General features: G+C 40.4%; 1 protein-coding gene across 3 annotated transcripts in view; it reads left to right on the top strand.

Moving 5' to 3' along the window:
- RBMS3 (RNA binding motif single stranded interacting protein 3) overlaps positions 1 to 19325 on the top strand; it is a gene marked incomplete at both ends in the record, with an annotated part of 441410 nt that overhangs the window by 40720 nt on the left and 381365 nt on the right. The window lies entirely within an intron of this gene.

The following is a 19325-nucleotide window of genomic DNA, read 5'->3' as shown; positions in this document are numbered from 1 at the left end:
ATATTTGGGTCTGGTGGCATTAAGTCACTATAGCTTAGCAATGTATTGGTAACTTAATAAGCTGCTGGCATTTGTTTTGGAGAAATTGTCCTTCGCATGCAAAGCTGTCAGGCTGCTTGGCTCTGTAATTCTTTTTCATGTGAAGTAATACAATAAGGTTCTTGGTATCGGATTGAACGCTTTGCCCGTGACCCGTGTTTGGGATCTTTGTGCGTGGACTGGCATTGCTTCCCGGCAGGGATATCATTTGACAACCAGCACCCCAATTTCCTTACGTCCATCTATCTCATTTACAAGGTAGACCACCTACTTCTGGCTGTGCCCTTGGGTCTGAGCAGTTGCGTGTTGTGAAATGGAAAAGGCAACCCAGTTATTTTTGATGATGTTGAAATGGATGAATGTTGAACATGCACTGTCAGTGCTGCAGGTGTGTTTCTGCCTCTACAAAAGCCCGACGTGCCATTTTGTGAGAGAAGATGGGGAAAATTTACATTCTTGCCTGCTTTAAATTAGGACCTGTATTAACAATTTAGACTATTGTGTTATGAGAGCATCGATTTCATCTGTTCCAATGATTCCTTTTAATGAAATTGTTCAAGGCTCAGTTCACCACAGAGGAGAGGCTGTTCTCTGCATTATTGGAGCCAAGTTAAGGTCACAGATCTTGGCTCTTCCATCATGAGAATCGTTCAATAGAAAACATGGATGGGCCAGAGAACAATTTTCAGCTAATTCCATGATTGCTTTGAAAGCGGTGGTGAAAAGCACAGGAGTTAATGAGTCTCTCCATTACTTACCCATTCTACCTAACTCAGCAAGCCAAATAAAAAAAAAAAAAAAAAAAAAAAAGCACCCAAACCTCTGACTTTTTAACTAAAGCTATTTTTTTTAAACTGTCCCCAAAAAAGTCCTTTTTCAGCTGAGGAGGAGGCTTACCTCTAGTGAGAGGAAAGATCAAATGATTGAAAGACTGACTCTTCTACTTTCTGTTCTCCTGTCTGTCAGTGGCCTTGAGGAAGTCACTTTATCTTTATTTCTGTCTTCTCATTTGAAAAGATAATATTTTCCCACTTGGTGAGGATCCTGACTTTGCTGTGTTTGAGCTGCCTGAGAAAACATGAGTGCAATTAACTACAAAGTATTCCTGTTGGCCAGCACAATTAAAATACAGTCTTTCCTATTCCTTAATGTACTTATTGCGTTTAAAAAACAAAACACTGACACCAAAACCCACCAATGATTAAAAAAAAAAAAGGCTCCAGATCTTCTGTTTCTTCATATGATATGTCTGGTGTACAGTCCTTTGAGAAGAAAAAAGCCTGGCAGTCAGGGAGGAGCTACACAAATATGTGAGTTAGTTTAGATACTGGTTTTCATTAAGAGAATAATTTTCATCCTGTTGTGCATATGTGTGTATCCAAATGGAAATGTGCTGCTATATACAATATAATAATTATATATGTAACGTTTTACTCTATGAACTTAAATATTTATGTAATATAATCAGCCTCTGCAACTACTGTAGAAAAGCATGCAGGCATGTGTGTGTTTGTACCAATATCTAGATAAAATTTACTGGTTAGAATAATAATTGGACAGGTACAATAATATATTCAATACTCAGGATGCCCTTGCATGAAGCTTCCCACTTCAAAGGTGTTTTCATAGGTCACTGCCCCACAAGTATCTTTAGGGTGGCAGGCTCAAAAAGCCTGTCTTTTGTGGCATCCTTTGTGCATTCCCTAGATAGCATTGATAGAAGGCTAATTTCCTTGTTTTCATGTAAACAAGGAAAGCTGCAATTCTGAGTGTTTCTTTGTCTGGCTCAGAGACAAAGGATGGTAATAATACCTGGCTCTTATAGCACATCTCAAACCATTTGGTCTAACTATGAATCAGGCCCTATCAGGGAACACCAATTCCTTATGGGTTATCATGACATGAGTCCTGAATGCTCCCCAGGTTTTGAAGGACTGTTGCATTGTGTCCAAGGATGAAAGCAGCTGCTTGGAATTTAGGGCTTGTGTAGAGTGGAATCCAGGATTATATGCTTTGAGAAACGTGCTTTCAGCATGTGCAGTTCATTCCAGAGTGCACCTGAGTTCTGGTCTTGCTTTATTATGCTACAGCCACAGGTAAGGTTTAAAGATTCCTTTCTGCTTAGAGGAGCTGGGCTGTCTCCAGTCATAGCCCTGGCTGGAAAACAGTCAGTGAAAGAGAGCTGCTCTGGCTTGGTGGTCATAGCTGGGGCACGGGAACTCAGGTGGGCTCACCTGATAGTTGTGTCTTCCCTCTTCCAGTGTTTTTGCAGTGGTTTACTGCTTCCTTTTGATTGTCTATCTCTTCATCTAGTCCAATGAGAAAAGGCTCTCCGCAAAAATTCCTCTGGGAAATACACCAAAATGTTGGGGAAGCACAAAAAAGAAACCTGCATTTTTTTAAACCCTGGCTTGTGTTCAACTCTGAGGATTTGAAGTGATCATCTTACCCTTGCACACACTTCACTTACAGGAACATGCAGCTTTAACAGTCATGTAGGAATGACTGGCGGTGGAGAAATACCAGGAAGGAGGGAAAGAATTCCTGAAACAGATTTTGTATCTTAACTGCAGCATCACTGATGTGAATGTGATTTCTAGTCTGCTTGTCTGGTCTTTATAAGTGATGTATGACTTCTGCTTGGATTGCTCTGCATCTTTTCCCCTGATGCTTCCAGACTCCAAGATGCAAAGAGATCAGCTATGCAAGGAAGAGCTGACATGGTGAGATGCAAGTCCTGAAAATCATCTTTAGTGGTAGCCGGCAGGAAAAAAGGCCTTTCATTAGGGTCAAGGTATGAGACTAGAGTCTGTGTGGGCTCATGATTACCCTAACCTGAATCTTCCCTAGAAACAACTTGAGTGCAGTGTGGGGAAAATAAAGCTTTACCAGTCTGGAATGCTGTTCACCTCCCTACCTTAAACTTGGCTTTTGGAAGCAGAGCAAAAAGACTGCTTAAACTTTGTGTTGATACATGGCCTGGTTATGTGGTCCTGTGTTTCAGTTGGCCTAAAATGTTAGTAAATAGAAATATGCAGAGCAACACACTTTGCAGAATTTAGAGGTAACAAAGCCTTCGGTTCTTGAGGTGTGACCATGAAGAGGAGCTGAATGCTGTATGAATCTGACTGGCTCAACTGCAAGAAGTGATTTACTGCTCTTCAGTTTCTGAAGAAAGTTACTCTACAAAAACAGTGGTTCTTTTCCTTATCCTGGAGTTGGTCAACCGAACTATGTGCACATTAAAACATTCTCTAGAGAACAGCAGAGATATAGAGATAACAATAAAGGTCTGTAAGTATCTGCATATGAATTTCTGAATTGGATACAAAGGGAGCAGATCGTTTAGGAATGATGACAATTAAGATAAATCTGACCCCAGGATCATGCTTACACTTACTGTTGACTGTCTAATAATGGCAGTGAGACTTACGTTGATTTACACTTGGGTTCTTTTAAGTGACTCTTCCCAGTGGCACTGAACTCTCACAGTTCTCACTAGTTGAGAAATCCAGAAAATGATACTCGGTTTGACTAGCCTGTGTTCCAGGTTGTCCTGGTTCTGGCCAAGCCAGAGTCAACCTCCCCAAGCAGCCAGCACAGGTGAGCTGAGTTAGCCCGGGCTGTTTTCCACACCACCTGACATCACTTCCCCATAAAAGGGGCTGGTTGGGGAGGGGCAGGGGCGGAGAGGCAGGGGCTTGGTGCCTCCAGCACAGTCTGAGTACGGCTGGAGCATCGAGTCTGTCCGTCCTTGTGTCGGGCAGCACTGTGTAATGATTGGGTCAGGTACTCTGTGCTGTCACCGTGTGTGAGTGTAATTGGCTGTTATTGTTCTATGTTCATGGTGATTTTGTCAGTAAAGTGTCCTTATCCCAACCCATGGGGGCTCTGTCTGTCTTTCCTCTGGGAGTGAGCGAGCGATGTATGGTGCTCAGCCACTGGTTGGGGCTGAACCACCACACAGATGCTTGGTGGACTAGTAGAGTATATTGTAAACAAGTTGACTCCAAACAACCCAGATAAAATTTAAAAAATAACAAAAAAAAAAAGTAGTAAAGTAGTTACTTAGTTACTTCTGTGGTATCAATCCAACAAGTTCTGGAATGCTAAATTCTCTGAGGAGAAAAATAATTATAGGACATAGAAAATGTCCAGTGATATTAGAAATGGGAGAGGGAAAGAACAACAGAGTTTAAAGAGCAAGTAAAGTGCGCCTGACCTTTGGGAAGTAATCTCTCTCAGTAGAATTTAGTGCTGTGGAAATACAGCAATAGTTGCTTTGTTAAAAGTTAATAACTGTAACTCATTCAATTAAGTGATTACGTATATGCTTGTGTATGCACATGTGTGGATGTGATGGGAAGAACAGGATGCGGTAGTTTATAGAGGGAATCTGTACATGTGCAGGTTTAGGACAGAACAGCCACAGCTGGACAGAAACCAATTTCTTAAAGTTTTTCCCAGTTAAGTATTCTTTGGGTCCTATTCTTTGTTAAAAGGCACTTAGAATGGCCAGTACATGGCCAGTTGAGTTTTGTACCTGGTTTATTTTTTTGCATTTACTTAAAGATTGTGGCATGCGGAGACTTGGAAAAGCATTTCTGAGGTGGAAATGCATTTTCTAATGAAATTGGCTCTATTTTCTTTTCTTTGCTTGGAAGTTTTTCAGTTTGCCCTCTGTATCTGGCACTTTCCAAGTGGGAAGACAAACATCTTGATATAAGCATACATATCTTTATCATACATTGCCTTGCTGGGACCCAAATTTTAACTAGAAATACTTTCTTTTTTTTTTTTTTTTTTTTTTTAGAATTACTGCAGCTTTGTAAATTAGTCAACTATTTTGTTTTATCTTAGCAGGCAAATATTTAATTCTTTGTAAATACGCAGAGAGGTAATGTATGGGAAATTGAATTACATGAACATGACTTATATGATCATCAAAGACAAACTTTTTTGGTTAAAATCCTGATTTATTGAAACTATCTCGCGTTGAATAAACTGTTTAATGAAGCATGCATTTAATTCCCTTTTTCAATCTTGTATTTATTGGGTTTGCTGTGCTAGCCTGTGTTATGCTCTCAGCAATGCTGCTTTTTCATTGTGCTTTTTTTGGTGTTCTTCCACCAGCGCTAAAAATCATATAGTTCATCCAAAATGATAATTAGGGAAGAAAAGGCTGTGATCAGCATTCCTCAAACATGAGATGTTAACATTAGAAACAGCACGAAAGTCTTCTGATTCATCATATCAGGTGGCTTCTTTTTTGTGCTGTTTATTTAGAGAAGGGAGAGAAGTCTCCCCTCTTTATTTCAGTGCCCAGCTTGGCTAATTCCAGCAGTTGTGTGTGAAGGAAATTGCAAAAGTGGCACCAGTCCTGGCAATTACTACAGGGGAAGGGAAGAAGGCAACAGAGGCCAATGAAACTTAGCAGCAAAGGAAGGCAAACTGGAAATGGAAGGGATATGTAGGCTTTTGCTGGAGTTTGTTCCATGAAAGAAAGATGCAATAGAAATCCATGGTGGGAAAAGTGGTTTGATGACATAAAAAGCAAGTGTCGTTTTCTCTGAGGGGGGATCATCAGTTGAGTGAAATAGATTTACCCAGAACTGCCTGATTTAAACCAGGACAGGACCTGTACTTTGAACTTGTATCTCTGATCTTAAGGGAAAAATTCTTTTCTGTTACTGAAAAAAACAAACCAGAGATCCAACTGTATCATGGGGAGAGTCAGAAGACTTTAATGTTTTGCTGGCAAACATTTTAGTAATATTTATCAACTATATATAGATTCTTGAGTCATATTTCTTAAATAATTGCTAGGCACAATTTCAGTCTACAAGAACTTATAAAAGATATTATGAAATTAGAGTAGGGATGAATTCCTTACAGATGAAGTTGCCAAAATAATGCTTAGACCACTTTGCTGTATGCATTTAAATTAAAATCTTACCTTAGAACTTTGTCTTAAAATACAGTGTAGCATCGTTCATAAAATAAAGTTTGGTAACAAGCTTTTAAGAATACATCTTATAAATCTGTTGGATTACACCACTAATGTTTGTGGAGAAAATATGTTAGAATATAGTCCAGACTTTTAGGAGGCAGAAATTGTCTGCGCGTTATTTTGCATGGGTAATGCTTTGATTTCATTATTAGTTGGCTGATGATACTGATGTTCTCAAACTGCTAAATAGATTCAGTACATTATAAAATGCCTTCCTGTGGGATATTCAAAGAACTCAGATGCAGCCTTGATTATTATTTTCACTCCTTACTCTGTGAATGAAAATAGATGTTGCAGGTCTGTGTAAAAGTTGTAGAGATCCCTAGAGTTTGACCTTATGCTTAATTGTTTTCTCCCTTTTAGTTGCCCGTGCCATTCAGGTGCTAACTAATTTTGCATACCAGCATTGTCAAGCATTAGATATTACTGTTAAGTAAGTCATCAGAAATTTAGTGACAAAAATGAGCTGCCTCTTGTTTTACAAACCCCAAATGCTCGATATTTTGGCAAGAGAACCTGCTTTCACAATGGCAGGCTGTCCTTTCCTGTGCATATTTTTAATTATTAAGCACCTGTAATACCAAGCAAGATACAGTATAGTAGCAGCTGGAAGGTGGGGTTTTTTTAAGCCCAAATGAAATGGAGCTGCTTGTGTGGCTATAAATGCCATGCTGGGTACAGAAGACTTTCTCAGTGCCCCAGGAACCTCCAACCTTTCCTGTTCCCTGGGAGCCGGGGCAGATCTGCACCTCGCTCCATCAGGAATGCTAGCATGCTGTGCTAGAATTTATTGGTAGCCAATCAGCCACAAGTACCTTGAGGAATGTTCTGCCATAATGAGACCAGGGGAAGAGTTAAGGCATTTCGGGAACAGCATTTTTATATGATGATTTTCTTATGATCCAGATTATAGTCTAGCCAATATGGCTCTAGTTGTATTTTATGTCTTCCTTTAGGATATACATATTTACACACACCTATGTATGTTGTTTCCAAAAATCTAATAATGTAAGAATATTCATGATGGTTCTATTTTCTTCCCCTTCCCTGTTTCCTGACACCTAACTGCCCCCCCCCCCAAAAGAAACCAAACAAAAAAAACCCCACAACCCAGCAACTTCTGAGGGAGTATTTAAGTAAAAAAAAATTACACCACCTGACTCTAGTCATCGAACACCTTTCCTGTAGGGAGCTGCCAGTTGTTCCAAGTTTGTGTTGATGACCAAAAACCATGATTTTGGTGTAAATGCTGGAGGTTGGCATGTAAGTAAGATCTGGTATTGCAACCCGAACCTCACACAATACTGAGGGAGTATTGTGCCTTTTCCTTTTGCTTTCTGTTAGTTGATCTTGCTGCTTAATTTTTTTCAGCATCAGCTGCAGTCATCTTTCTTTGAGTGATGTGTGTGTTTTGTCTCTTTGACTGATGCAGTGCGATACGTTGCTCCATTTCTTGCCTACCCTCCTCTGGATTGAATATTGCACATGACCAATTTGTGCTGAAAGGAGCTTGGCCCAGAAAAGAGATGCTCCTGCTCCTCTCTGCTTTCTTCTCTACTGTCTCCTATTTAGCTCTCAGGCTGAAGGACAGATGGGCTAATGCTGTACCAGAGACAGTGGGAAGTATATTCACCTCCACGCTTCTAAGATATGATGCTTGTTGCAGGGAATGCCTCCAAAGGTTTGAGGTGCTTCTAGGAGCTCAGTGTGTTGCTCCCAGCCACCTCTGCACAGAGAGGCCCCAATGCCCTCCTGTGTTAGGCCAGGGGCCCCAGGAGTTCGTTATGGCACCTCTAATTGAGGCACAAGGGTGAGCCTGGCCTGTTCTCATGTATTGTGCCAGCATCCACAGCTGTTGGATCTGGCGTGAGAGAGGGGGCATCTCTGCCCATTGCTTTGTAGTGTCTGCTTACAGATTTGTCATCCAATAGTTTCTGGTCCCTCTTACAACCTGCTCGCGCCACCTGCCACCCTGGTCTCTGGGGGGAGCAGATTCCAGGAGCTTGCCACTGTACTGTAGAGCTCTCTCTCTTTACATGCCTTCAATTGATTAGTTGCTAGTTTCAACTACTGTCTGCTGGTTTGTAGCATGATGGGATTTGGGGAGTAGCAGTTCTGTATTTACCTTGTCCACTCTCCACACATTTGGGTTTTGGTTTTGGTTTGGTTTTTTTTTTGGAAACCTCACTCTTCTTGCTACCCACCCCTGCCAGCCATCTCCTCTCCAGATTCAACTGTCTCAGCCTTTTTAGCTTCTCATCATAAGGGACAAGCTGCTCGGCCAAACTTTAGGCAGAAATTCTTACTGAGGCTGTTTTGTTTTAAAACCGTCGTGTAAAATTAGGCATCCCGAGCTCTGGTCCTAAGGGACTGGAATAAGTGGCCTGTTTCTCAGACTGCTAACACCCCAGTAGTTCCTGTGCAATGATTAGAAACTGCTGAATCTTCAGCAATTTTCAAAATTAGGCCAAGGATTTAGTTGCCCGAGGGTGGTATTTTCAAAAGAGTAGGGGTTATGCCAGCACAAAGTGCTTGTAAGCACCTTGCTTCAGTGGCAGATTTAGGCCTGCGACTTTACGAAAGCTAATACTTATCTTAAAAGGATAGTTATTTAGCCTCGTAGAGGGGCGGATGGGATTTATGGAAGCTGAAGTGGGAAAGAAAATGCGAGGTATGCATACTTTCAGGTGCTGCATTGTTCAAAACGTTAGCTTTTGAGAAATCTTTCTGAGAAGGCATGGAGAGCGGCCAGTCTGGGAGTTTAATAACATGTTTTTGATCTGTAAATGTTGTTATGCCATGGTTAAAAGGTAACTATATTTTTCTTGTCCAGTAATCACTACTGGCTTAACTGAAGTGTTATTTCCTTTCAGGACTGTGGGGTTGGTTATAGCAGAAATGAGCTATTGACTGGAATCTTATCATTTATCTAGACTTCTTTTGGTTATTTGAAATGTGCCTGAGAGGTAATAGGTGGCAATTTGCATTCTTTTGTTCTGTGAATTTTACCTGACAGTCTTGTCTACAGGCTCTTTTGTAAGGTTTAAAGAAACACCAGGGATGGGAAGAAAAAAGCTGAGCAAAATCCTGACCTTACTAGGACGTATTTTTTGCTGCATCGAAATTCTGCCAATTTAGAAGAGGTTTCACTGAAGCAAATGCAGAAACAGGAAGGAGCACAGCTCATGACGGAGGAAAAAGGAAAGGAGTAAACGTTCGCAGTGAATTATCTTTGCCTGTCTTCCCTTTCTGCTATATTTCTATTTAAATCAGTGTTTCCTCTGTTACTTTTATGAGAACTTGAATGAAAGACATAAAAATTCCTGTCTTCCTAAAACAGGAATTGAAGGATTTTATTTTCTTTCTTTCCTATGTGCATGCAAAAATTCAGTGTGTCCCCTTTACATTATTTGAAGTGACTGTTTCGAAGACCTGTCTATAATGGGAAGTCCTAACGTGTAGTTTAGCTATTTAGAAGGGTATTGGGTAAAAAAAAAAAAAAAGTATGGCAACAGGATCTCATTAACGAAACAGATTTGATTTGAAGCCCTGATGCAGCTGTTGACAGCATAATTAAAATGATTAATTTGGAGCAGAAGTACTTTGAACTAATTTGAAAAAATAGCTATGATCTTGACCATACATCTGACTGGTGTTAGGCAGGTACACAGAAATACTAAAAGAAGGAAAGCCCTGAAGAAGTGTTTTCACTTGAAGAAGGGAAGGCTTTGTCTCAGGTTCCTGTTTTTTCAGACATCAAATATTTTCAAAAAAAAAAAATGAAGAAGATATTAAAGAAAAAAAAAGAACCTGACCTAAACACATGAACAAAAGCAATTACATATGATTTCTTTTCTAAACCTCTTGGGATTTCTTCATGTGCAATTTTGTCACAAAGAATCACATTTAAAATCATAATTAAGGCACTAAATATTGTTTGCGTTTAATTCCGTCTGTTCTTCTTGTCTGAAATGCAATTTGACTCCATGTTGTTTTATGAATATATATGTATTTCTATATATATGCACACACATATATATAAATTTGAAAAAAAAAAAAATCTGTTTCTTTTTCTCCCTGTCTGGATCGTTGTGGGAATTTCAGTTAATGCCTGGGGCAAAGTGCCCTGCAAGGATGTTTGGAATTCCTTTGCTCCCCATAAAGGAGATCTTTGGAATCTCTGAGGGTCAGAAAATATGTGGTGGTTCCATAACAATTGGCTTAACAGGAAAATAAAGGAAACTAATAGAAGTTATAATAATTAAGTGTATTTGATATGCTTTTAATTATATCCTAAAATAAGAGCTGGGCTGCATTTTTCTGTTTCTTAAACAGGCTGAATTAGTTGACATTAACAGTGGGACAGACTATGGCACATGCTGTGTTCTCATGGCTGCTGCTATATATATGCATTTAAACTTACATACCTAGGCTTGGAGGGTCTTTTTATCTCAGCATTTAATTGCTGAAAACTTTAACTCGAGTAATATTGATTGTTTACATGAACTGGGTTTTACAGTTTATGTGGTATTAACGTAGCCAAGCATTTATTTTTATATTATTTCACATCTTCATGTAGGTAGGGTTTATAGGGCCATAAGGTGCAGGGGAGAAATTATAACTGGGCAGAAGTTAGCTACAGAAAGTGTTCGATTACATAGTCTCTCAATGTTTGTATGTTAAAAGTCCATGTATGTTTAGAGTAAACCTTGTAGGTTAGAATGATGGTTTCTTTGAAATTTGGAAGTTGAGGACTACTAGCTTGTCACTTTTATTTGTCTCCTTTTGGGCTTCTAGCTTCATAACTGCTTTTCCTTACTCCTTATTATGGTAAAGATGAAACCCTCTTATAGCAGAGGAACCAAATGTTTTGCTTTGTAAACACAAAACCAGGCACACGCTCTTCCTGCAGAAGTGTTCTCGACACCGGCGCTCGTCCCATCTGCACGGGTGTCAGGGCACCACTGGTCCATATGTGTAGCATCCTTTTCTTTTAACATGTATGAAAAAGTTGCCAAAGTGAATGTGGGTTGCCATACCGCATGCTCCCAGTTTTCCTGGTCCTTCTGCCTGGAATTTAGGCCTGATGTACTGCCCATGCAAGTGGCTTTCTTTGCTAAAAATTCTTCATCCTGGATCTATTGTGTGATACTGCCCTAGCGATACATTTTCCCAAATATTTTCTGACAGGCTGAATGCCTGCTTAAAGCAAGCTAGTTTTTCTTTAGGTGTTTAAGGGGGGGGGGGGGGGGGAGGGAATGATAAAAAAAGCAAAATCCTGCTAACAACAAAAAGCCCCAACCCCAAACCACCCCGATTTCTTGAATAAATGATCTGCTTTTTTTAATCTTGGAATGACCTTTGGAGTTAAGCCTTTCTGTGGTGTATAAATAAGTGGTGACCAATTACTCTTGGGAAGAAGGAAGTTTGATGAATCACAGGAAATAGTAAATTATGTGGATTCCACATGATTCCCAAGGTTGAAACAACTTTTTTTTTTTTTCCCCCCTCCTCTTTTCCCCCTTTGCACAGGGGCCCTAAAATGTCACCAATTTGATGGGATGGTAGGGTCCGGTTACTTCTGGAGGGCACAGCGGTGGGAACGAGGAAGGGAAGGCAGAAGATTTCACAGTTTTTATTGCACTGTGTAGGTTAAATTTACTCTCTTTGTCTTCCTCCCTGGAGGGTGGAGAAAAACAATCCTGGTGTGCTAACATTGTTCAAAAGCCTACCAGCTATTTGGGGACAGCAAGTGATGAAAGTGTAGGGGAGGAGGGGGGAGGAAAGACAAAAAAGAGTGCGTGAGGCATGGCTGTGGTGCTGATAACCTACTAAGTTCTACTCCACAGGTCTCTCGTGATTTGAAGTTTCAACATAACCGTGAAGTGGTAGTAATATAAATAGTTTGGGTGGGGAAGGCTGCAAATACTAATAGCAGATAGACTCCAGGATGTGAGAGCAAATGTGGAAACTGGAGCCTTTTCTGGTCTACTCTGTCTCTCCGCTGTTATTCTCTTAGCTTCCTTGTCAATTAAACTAATTGGTGCTGAAGATGTTTCCCTAAAGGAGATCTCATACTAGGGCATTTCAGGCAAAATCATTTGCAAGACTTTTAATCTAGTCAGGATATATTAATAGTATGCAGGGTTGTTTTTTTTCTTTTTTTTTATGCGTGAAGGGAATGCTCTGAAATTGCTACATTGTTCATGGTCCATATAGCTAGACAAAACACTAGGCACTTACTGTCTCCAGAAAATGAAAGTTAATTTATACAGCGTAGCAACACGCTTTGTTGTGGAGCCACATTAATATAATATAGTTTCAGTCACAGGAATCTTTACTATTTGATTCCTTCTTTTCCATAACAACAGTAACTTTTTAATGGAAAAGGAAGATTTTACTTTCCATTTCCTTTCCCTCTTTTGGTTTTGTTATTTTTTTAGTGTTTGCTTTGTTTGCTGTTGGTACGTTTTGCATCAGAAGGTCTGTGACCTTTGTTTTACTTGAATGTCTGGTATATGCATTGTGGCACTAAGGGTTTTTGTTCCACATTAGCTCTGCAATAGAATCTACTTGTGGTGCATGGTAATAAAATGTGTTGGAAAGAGGGTGAGAGAATGGTGCTGAAAGGGGTGGATCTAGCTGGAATTTAGCACACCTTTGGGAGAGTTCATTAAAAAAACCCCAACCAACCAACAAAACCAAAGCTCTAAATTGCAATCAATTTCTGGATGAACTTTTGAAGTCTGATTTGGTCACAGAATTTCATTGTTTGTGTCTCCTCAAAGACATAAATGGCTATTTTCTAATAATAGCATTAGCTTACAAACATGGCTGTGCTTACCAGAGGTGAACTCTACTCAGAAAGGCCTCTCTGCCTAAGAGAGCACCTCACTGTGATCAGAGACAGCTGTAGGACAAATACCACTTCTTATTTTTAAATATTTATTGTTCTTGGTGGGTCTCCCATAGTCCCTCCCCAGGATGTACGTGATGCTTTACAGATCAGTGAGATCAGTCCATGTTCCACAGACCGTACCGTGGCTGCGCTTGTGTGGGGCTGTTGCAGTTAGCTCTCAGCCTGGCTGATGTGAAGGGCTCTGTAAACACTTTCAGTTTTAGCATTGCCCTGTGGTTGGAAGGTAGATAAATGGGTGTTAGGCATTGAGGGAGTGGTGGCGTGAGAGCATTGCAGCTTTCCACAGGGTAAATGTCTGGGACAAGTGTGGTTCTGTTCTTAGTCCAGGAATCTTTGGGGTATCTTCCACAGGTCAGCAGTGAGGCTTTCACGCTCTGGGATGTAGCAGAAAGGAGTTGATGTGCAGGTTGGTGTCTTGGTCTAAAAAGTGAAAAATGCCACAGCTTTAACTCGCTGTCAGGACCTAGATTTCAGACTGTTTGAGCATGGATCTCGGGGGGAAGGCTGCAGTTCCCAACTGGGTGGCTTCCCAGGAGCACTGACATGATAGCACAACACTTCCTTCTAGAGGAGGTACTTGGGTTAGGTGCCTCCAGGTTTAGCCACACTGGAACCTCTCTGTCCTAGGCAGTCACCTGTTGCACGTAACCTGTCAGAAACTCGAGCAGTTGAAGTCCAGGAAACACCGGCAGTGTAGGATTGCCATAATTACCCACTGGCTTTTAAGAGGCTCATTTGTACTTGAGTGCTTCCACCACTTGGGGACACCTACTTGAAGCCATGTAGAAATTGGCTGGAGGACTGGGCCAAGGAGCGAGGTGCATTACTTGCAGAGCAGGATGCGTACGGGGCTTTCAGATCTGTTGATGAATTGAAAAACTGGCTGAAAATTTGATTTGCATTGAATGAAGTGTATCTAAAGCTTTCCATCCTAGTTAATGATTCTTTGTCCTTTAATGTAAGGGTGCTCAGGTCATAAACCCCTACCTTTTCTGCTTGGAACATCTTGTATGTTGTTTCTTTCTGCGTTTGTTTGAAATGCTTAAACAATGTCAACTAAAAGTGAACTGTTGAAAATTTTGTGAAAAATGTGGAGAAAAAACCTTACTCTTTTATACCTTGTATTTCAGTTAATATAATAGCTGAAGCTTTTCTTTGACTGAAGCTGTTATCTGAGTTTGAACCATGGATAGTTTCTGTTTGTATTTCAAAATACAAAATACATTTTCCACTGTATTTAGTATTGATTTCCTTCCCTCTCCCCAATCTAGCTGAAAGTGTTATGTGCTTATTTTTATTTGGATTTCCAGGTACATGATTAGCTTTCTATAAACTGTGACTCAACTTAATCCAAGGTCAGTTCAGCTTTCAGGCTCGCTGGGGCTCTCAGCGGGCCTTTAAACCAATTTTCTTTGTGGCTGACCACTTGGAGAGAGTTGCAGGCAAAGCTGGGCAGGAAGTTACAGAACACCACCTCTTCCAAACTTAAGCTTTTTTCACTCGAGTACCTACCAATTTCAACAAATGTCTTTTTGTATAAACATTTCTGAGGTGCACAATGAGTTATTAGATGAGAGAGAGGAAGACTCTTCTCAGCATGGTCACCAAAACCTTATTTTGGAGTAGTAACCTGGGGAGAGGTCAATCACAATGCAGTTTCCAGGTGCTTTCCAAGTGGGCTGTGGGAACCGGTTTCTGGGTTTCCCACACCCAAAACAACGTGTTTTCCATCTCTTAGCTTGGTTCCGTTTAGTAGAATTAACTATAAACTCATTCAAGAGGAGACTGACTGTCTGACTGCATGGATCAGGCACTTACCGTGCACACACAGCAGAACGATCTCTTTTGAATCCTTCCATTCGCTTGAGTCTGGAAAAGAGCTTTATTTGAGGATGGAATGTCTGGGAGGGAAAGGGTCTGGTGGCGGAAGGGTGTGAGTTACGCTTTCATGCTAAAACTTTCCCCAGAACAGAGAAAGTGTAGCGATGTCTCTCTTACAACGTGCCTAGAAAGGATATCTATAAAGTGTGGGGGAGACGGAGAAGAGTTGGAGGCAGAGAGGCAAGCAGCTGAGCACAGATGCCTCCCAGCTGCTGCCCAGAGATGGGGCAGTCACTGAGGTGCAGAGAGCTCTAAGCTGGACCTGGCTTCAGCTTTGAAAGGTGTTGGGTACCAGCAGCTCATGAATGCTCTCTGTATGGCCATCTTCTGCTCCTCATAAAGATTCGTTGTGCTGGCCTTGTGTGGTAGTGTTGATGAACTCTCTCTCGGGCCAGGCAGCATGTTTTCTTTGAAAGGAAAGATTTTACCCTATAAAGGAACAAGATCAGTTGTAGGAAGGGAAGACTGTGTATATACAAGTAAGGAAACTTTTCTTTTTGTTCCCCAGAAAAACATTTTCTGCAAATACTTTCCCCTGTTTGTTCATCTCTAGAGGCTGTTGTTTCATGAAACTTGAGGTTTCAGAAACCTCCCAGTAGAATGAGAGTTGGAAAAGAAATTCCCTTTTATTGTATCTTCTTCTCGTAATGGGAAAATGTGTGGTTGCCAGCAGACAATTTCTTGGTGTCATCTATTCTAATCGAAATGTTCTATCATTGGGCTGCTTTCACAAGGAGTCTCATTTGGCTCTCTTTCTCCTCTTGGAGTAATGACAGCATCCTTTCATTCCCAAATGACACCCAGAAGTCCCCTGCTATTGAGAGTCAGACAGCAGGGTGATGCCTGTGACTTTCACACAATCTGATAAGTATTCATAAGTCTCAGGTTGTTTCTGCTTAGCTGGCGCGTATGAAAAGTGGCCACTTATAGCGGTGAACTGACAAAATGTCTTTGTAACTAGAGTCTCACAGTCAGTTTTGATGTGGGGGGAAAATAGTGAATGTTCTTGTCAAATGGTTTAACATGATCTCTACTTCTGGGCATGCCTCGCAAAACAGAAGTCATGCGGTGAAGGGGAAGAGAGCACTTTTGATGTACGTATTAGCTCCTCTTCTGCCATGGCGTGAGAAACGCTTTAGCCAGCTTGTCTGTTTTACCCAGCTATAAAGCAAATCAAGGTTACCCATAATTAGAGGTGGTTGAAGAAGGGGGTGTTCAGATCTGAGTCTGGATTATGGGCAAGCTGCAGTTTGTGTTTGAGATGGAATGATCTTGTCTGGCTTCAAGGGCACTGAAACTGGAGATGCGCAATTCTCGGGAGTGTTTTGGCCTCAAAAGACAGAAACGCATGGTATGTTGTTTATAACTTCCTTGTGGGGGGCAGAGAAACATTTGACTCAGAGTTAGCCCCTGGTAGCTGATCTAGGGAATTTCACGCTCCTGTCCTCTCTGTGAAGCCAGTGTTTAATATTCATTGCCATGATATGCAAACTCCAAGGAGGTGATGAGGTGCCCTTTGTAAAAAAGAGCAGAGAACTGTTGCAGCAATCCTGATCTTGTATTATCTATGGGGAGACACTATGAAAAAAAAACCCACAAAAAAACCCCAAAAGCAATGTGTCTTAATTGGAAGTCTGTTTTCTGCCACTGGCTCTCTTTATTCTCTGCTACTGGATGATTTATGTGGATCATGGGCATGTTTCTTCTCCATTCTTCCCTCCCCAAAGAACTAGGATTTTATCAGTAAGGAGAGCAGATCTAAATATTAATTTACTAGGTGAATGCATATGATCTCTTTATAAGATTTCCCAAAATCCAGTGCTGGGATTGTTAATTATGTTTGTGAGTTTCCAACATCACAGTGATAGGGCAGAAGATTTGTCATGAAGTGCTGTTTAGGTCTCGAGAGTAAAGGAGAAGAGCATGAAGACTTCCTGCCTCTCCCTAACACCCCCCACCTCCCCCTGCCCCAGCTATCAGAATGATTACATCTTCACATCTAAATAGGTGAGCATGGTCTTGGAATGCTAAAAGTGGATTCTTTTCAGTTTTATAGATTAATCTAACAAAGAGGGGTTAACAGTCAAATAGATTTGATGGTATCTATCTAAATGCCTTTTTACATAATTTATACTTTGCTGGCTATAAAAAGATGCTTTGGAAATGATTCAGAAAGTCCTTCAGGAATAGTCCCAATCTCTGCTGCCTTATTAAATGCATACAGGCATGTCTCCCAGTGAGAATCTCAAGCTGTGAAAGTCATTAGAATAATAAATTAAACTTCTATGTATACAGGCATTTTAAACTTCAGGTGAAAATTCCTTATATGCCATGTTCTAATTTTCAACTCAAGGGCTAAAGGAACGAGACTTTGGAACTGATCGGTGATCTTCTACAAAGTTTTACGTGCATAATGAGTCACTGGGCTGTGCTGGTTCCTGAAACACATTTCAGAACTTGAGATAATAACATTTTGAAAGGTTCTCTTCCTTTCTTGACTCCTAGCTCTGAAATAGCTAAAATCTAATTAAGGGGAATAGACTATTTAATGGTGGAAACCACACAGCTAATAATGAAGTGCATGTTGCTATTTTGGATTGGTTCCTGTCATCACTTTCTATTAATATTTTAGTCAATATTATATTGTAAAACGAACTCTTTGCATACATTGTGTAATCAGGATGACAAATGGAAATAATCAGGTTTTGCAACTGCAGAAATGTTGCTTAGAAGAATAACTCCAAGAATCCAAAAGTCAGAGAGCTAATGGAAACAATTGTTTCATGGAAAAATCTCTGAGACTAGTGCTTGTGCGAATCTTCAGTCGACTCTGGATGAAAGGCTAACTTTGCCTTTTAGTATCGATTTTTTCCAAAAACCATCTTGCTTGTGTTAAATTGCTTCATTTGATGAGTGTATTTCCTTAGATGTTTCAAGGTACTTATCAACCAGTTTATGAAGTGGGAAGAACCAAAGGATATAGTCATGTATTGTCAAAACCTGATGTTTCTAGAATGGCTAGAATTAGCTGTTTGACCTGAAAAATGGCATATTTAGCCATTCTGAATTATTTAATGCATGTCACTCGCCAATGCCATGACTGTGAGGTAAGGAAAAGAGAACAGAATGCGTGAGGGAAACCATATACATGAGGAAAATAGAATAAAAGAAATGGAGAGAGGTTTGCAAGGAGGCTATAATCTTTATCTTCCAGTTAAGAATTTGGTATATACCATGACTGATGCAATCACTCATAAAGTTCCCTGAAGTTACTTTGACTTCAGTAGAGAAAGCAAGCTATTTGTATTTAGACAAAAGCTGCAACTTGTTCCATTTCCAAAATTTTGATTGTTGTCAGAATGGGAGAATTCCCTTAATGAAATCAATCATTTTGATATGAAGGATGCTGCCTAAAAGCTAGGGAGGGGAAAAATTAGAACTCCTTGCTTGATTGTGTGTTGTGTCTTTTTTTATTAAAATGTCTGGAGAATATACTTATGGAGGATGCTGGATCCTTGGATTAGAAATTTCTCTCAGTGGTACCTTAGGGTATGATTGCCAGATAAAGTAGTTGACTCAAAGTCTGGCAAACAAGAATTCAGAAAGGGTACAACTTTAACTGAAATCAAATGTGTCTTACTGAGTTCAGCCACACCCAGACGAACATCCTTGCAATGTGAACGTGGCCTCTCACTATGCTTGGTTTGAGGAACTTAACCAAGAACATTTTTGTTTCTCTGTCATAGAAACTGCATAACTGCTAGAGAAGAATCTATATGCAGGAGAGGTGTGGTGATGTTAGGTTTTTGGGGTTGTTGTGTTGATGGGGGAAGAAAAAAATATTTAAATACTTTCCAAATAATAACATCGAATCCAACTCCTGCTCATGCTGCCACAAAGTAGTCTGCGGCAACAGCTGCTACTCAAACAGCTAAAAAACACTGAAGCATCTATTTCAACACACACAAAAATAGACCTAAAAATGCTTACTCTGAACCTAATTCAGAAACTAATCTAAAACAAGTGTATTCTGGGAATTGGTTGTATTCAACAACTGGTCATTTTTAGCATTTCATCAGGCGGTAGCATGTAATAAACATCTACTATGAAGGTACTGACAGACCTTGTCAATCACACAGCAAAATCCTGAGCTACATGGAACAAATGGTAAGGAGTGGTAGCGTTCCCATTGATTTTTGGTGGGCTCTTAACTCCTTGTATGGTGACTGCTTGCCCAGACTCCTGCCTCCTTTTTTCCAGGGTGAGCAGGAGCAGTAATGGTTTTAACCAGCATTTGTTTTGCCTGACGTAAATTTTTTAGGATTTATATATTTAACCTTTTTTATGCCTTCATCAAGTTTGGATGAAAACTGGCATAAGTGGAACCCCATTCTTCCACAAAGTCTTTGGGAAATATCCCTCTTTCAGGATACTTTCCAAGAACAACAGGGGTTACTTGCAGATTGAGCAGTTGCA

Source organism: Gallinula chloropus, assembly GCF_964237585.1.
Source record: "Gallinula chloropus genome assembly, chromosome: 2".
Lineage (NCBI taxonomy): Eukaryota > Metazoa > Chordata > Aves > Gruiformes > Rallidae > Gallinula > Gallinula chloropus.
Note: the sequence above shows the minus strand (reverse complement) of the source record. Positions and strands in the feature narration are given on the sequence as shown.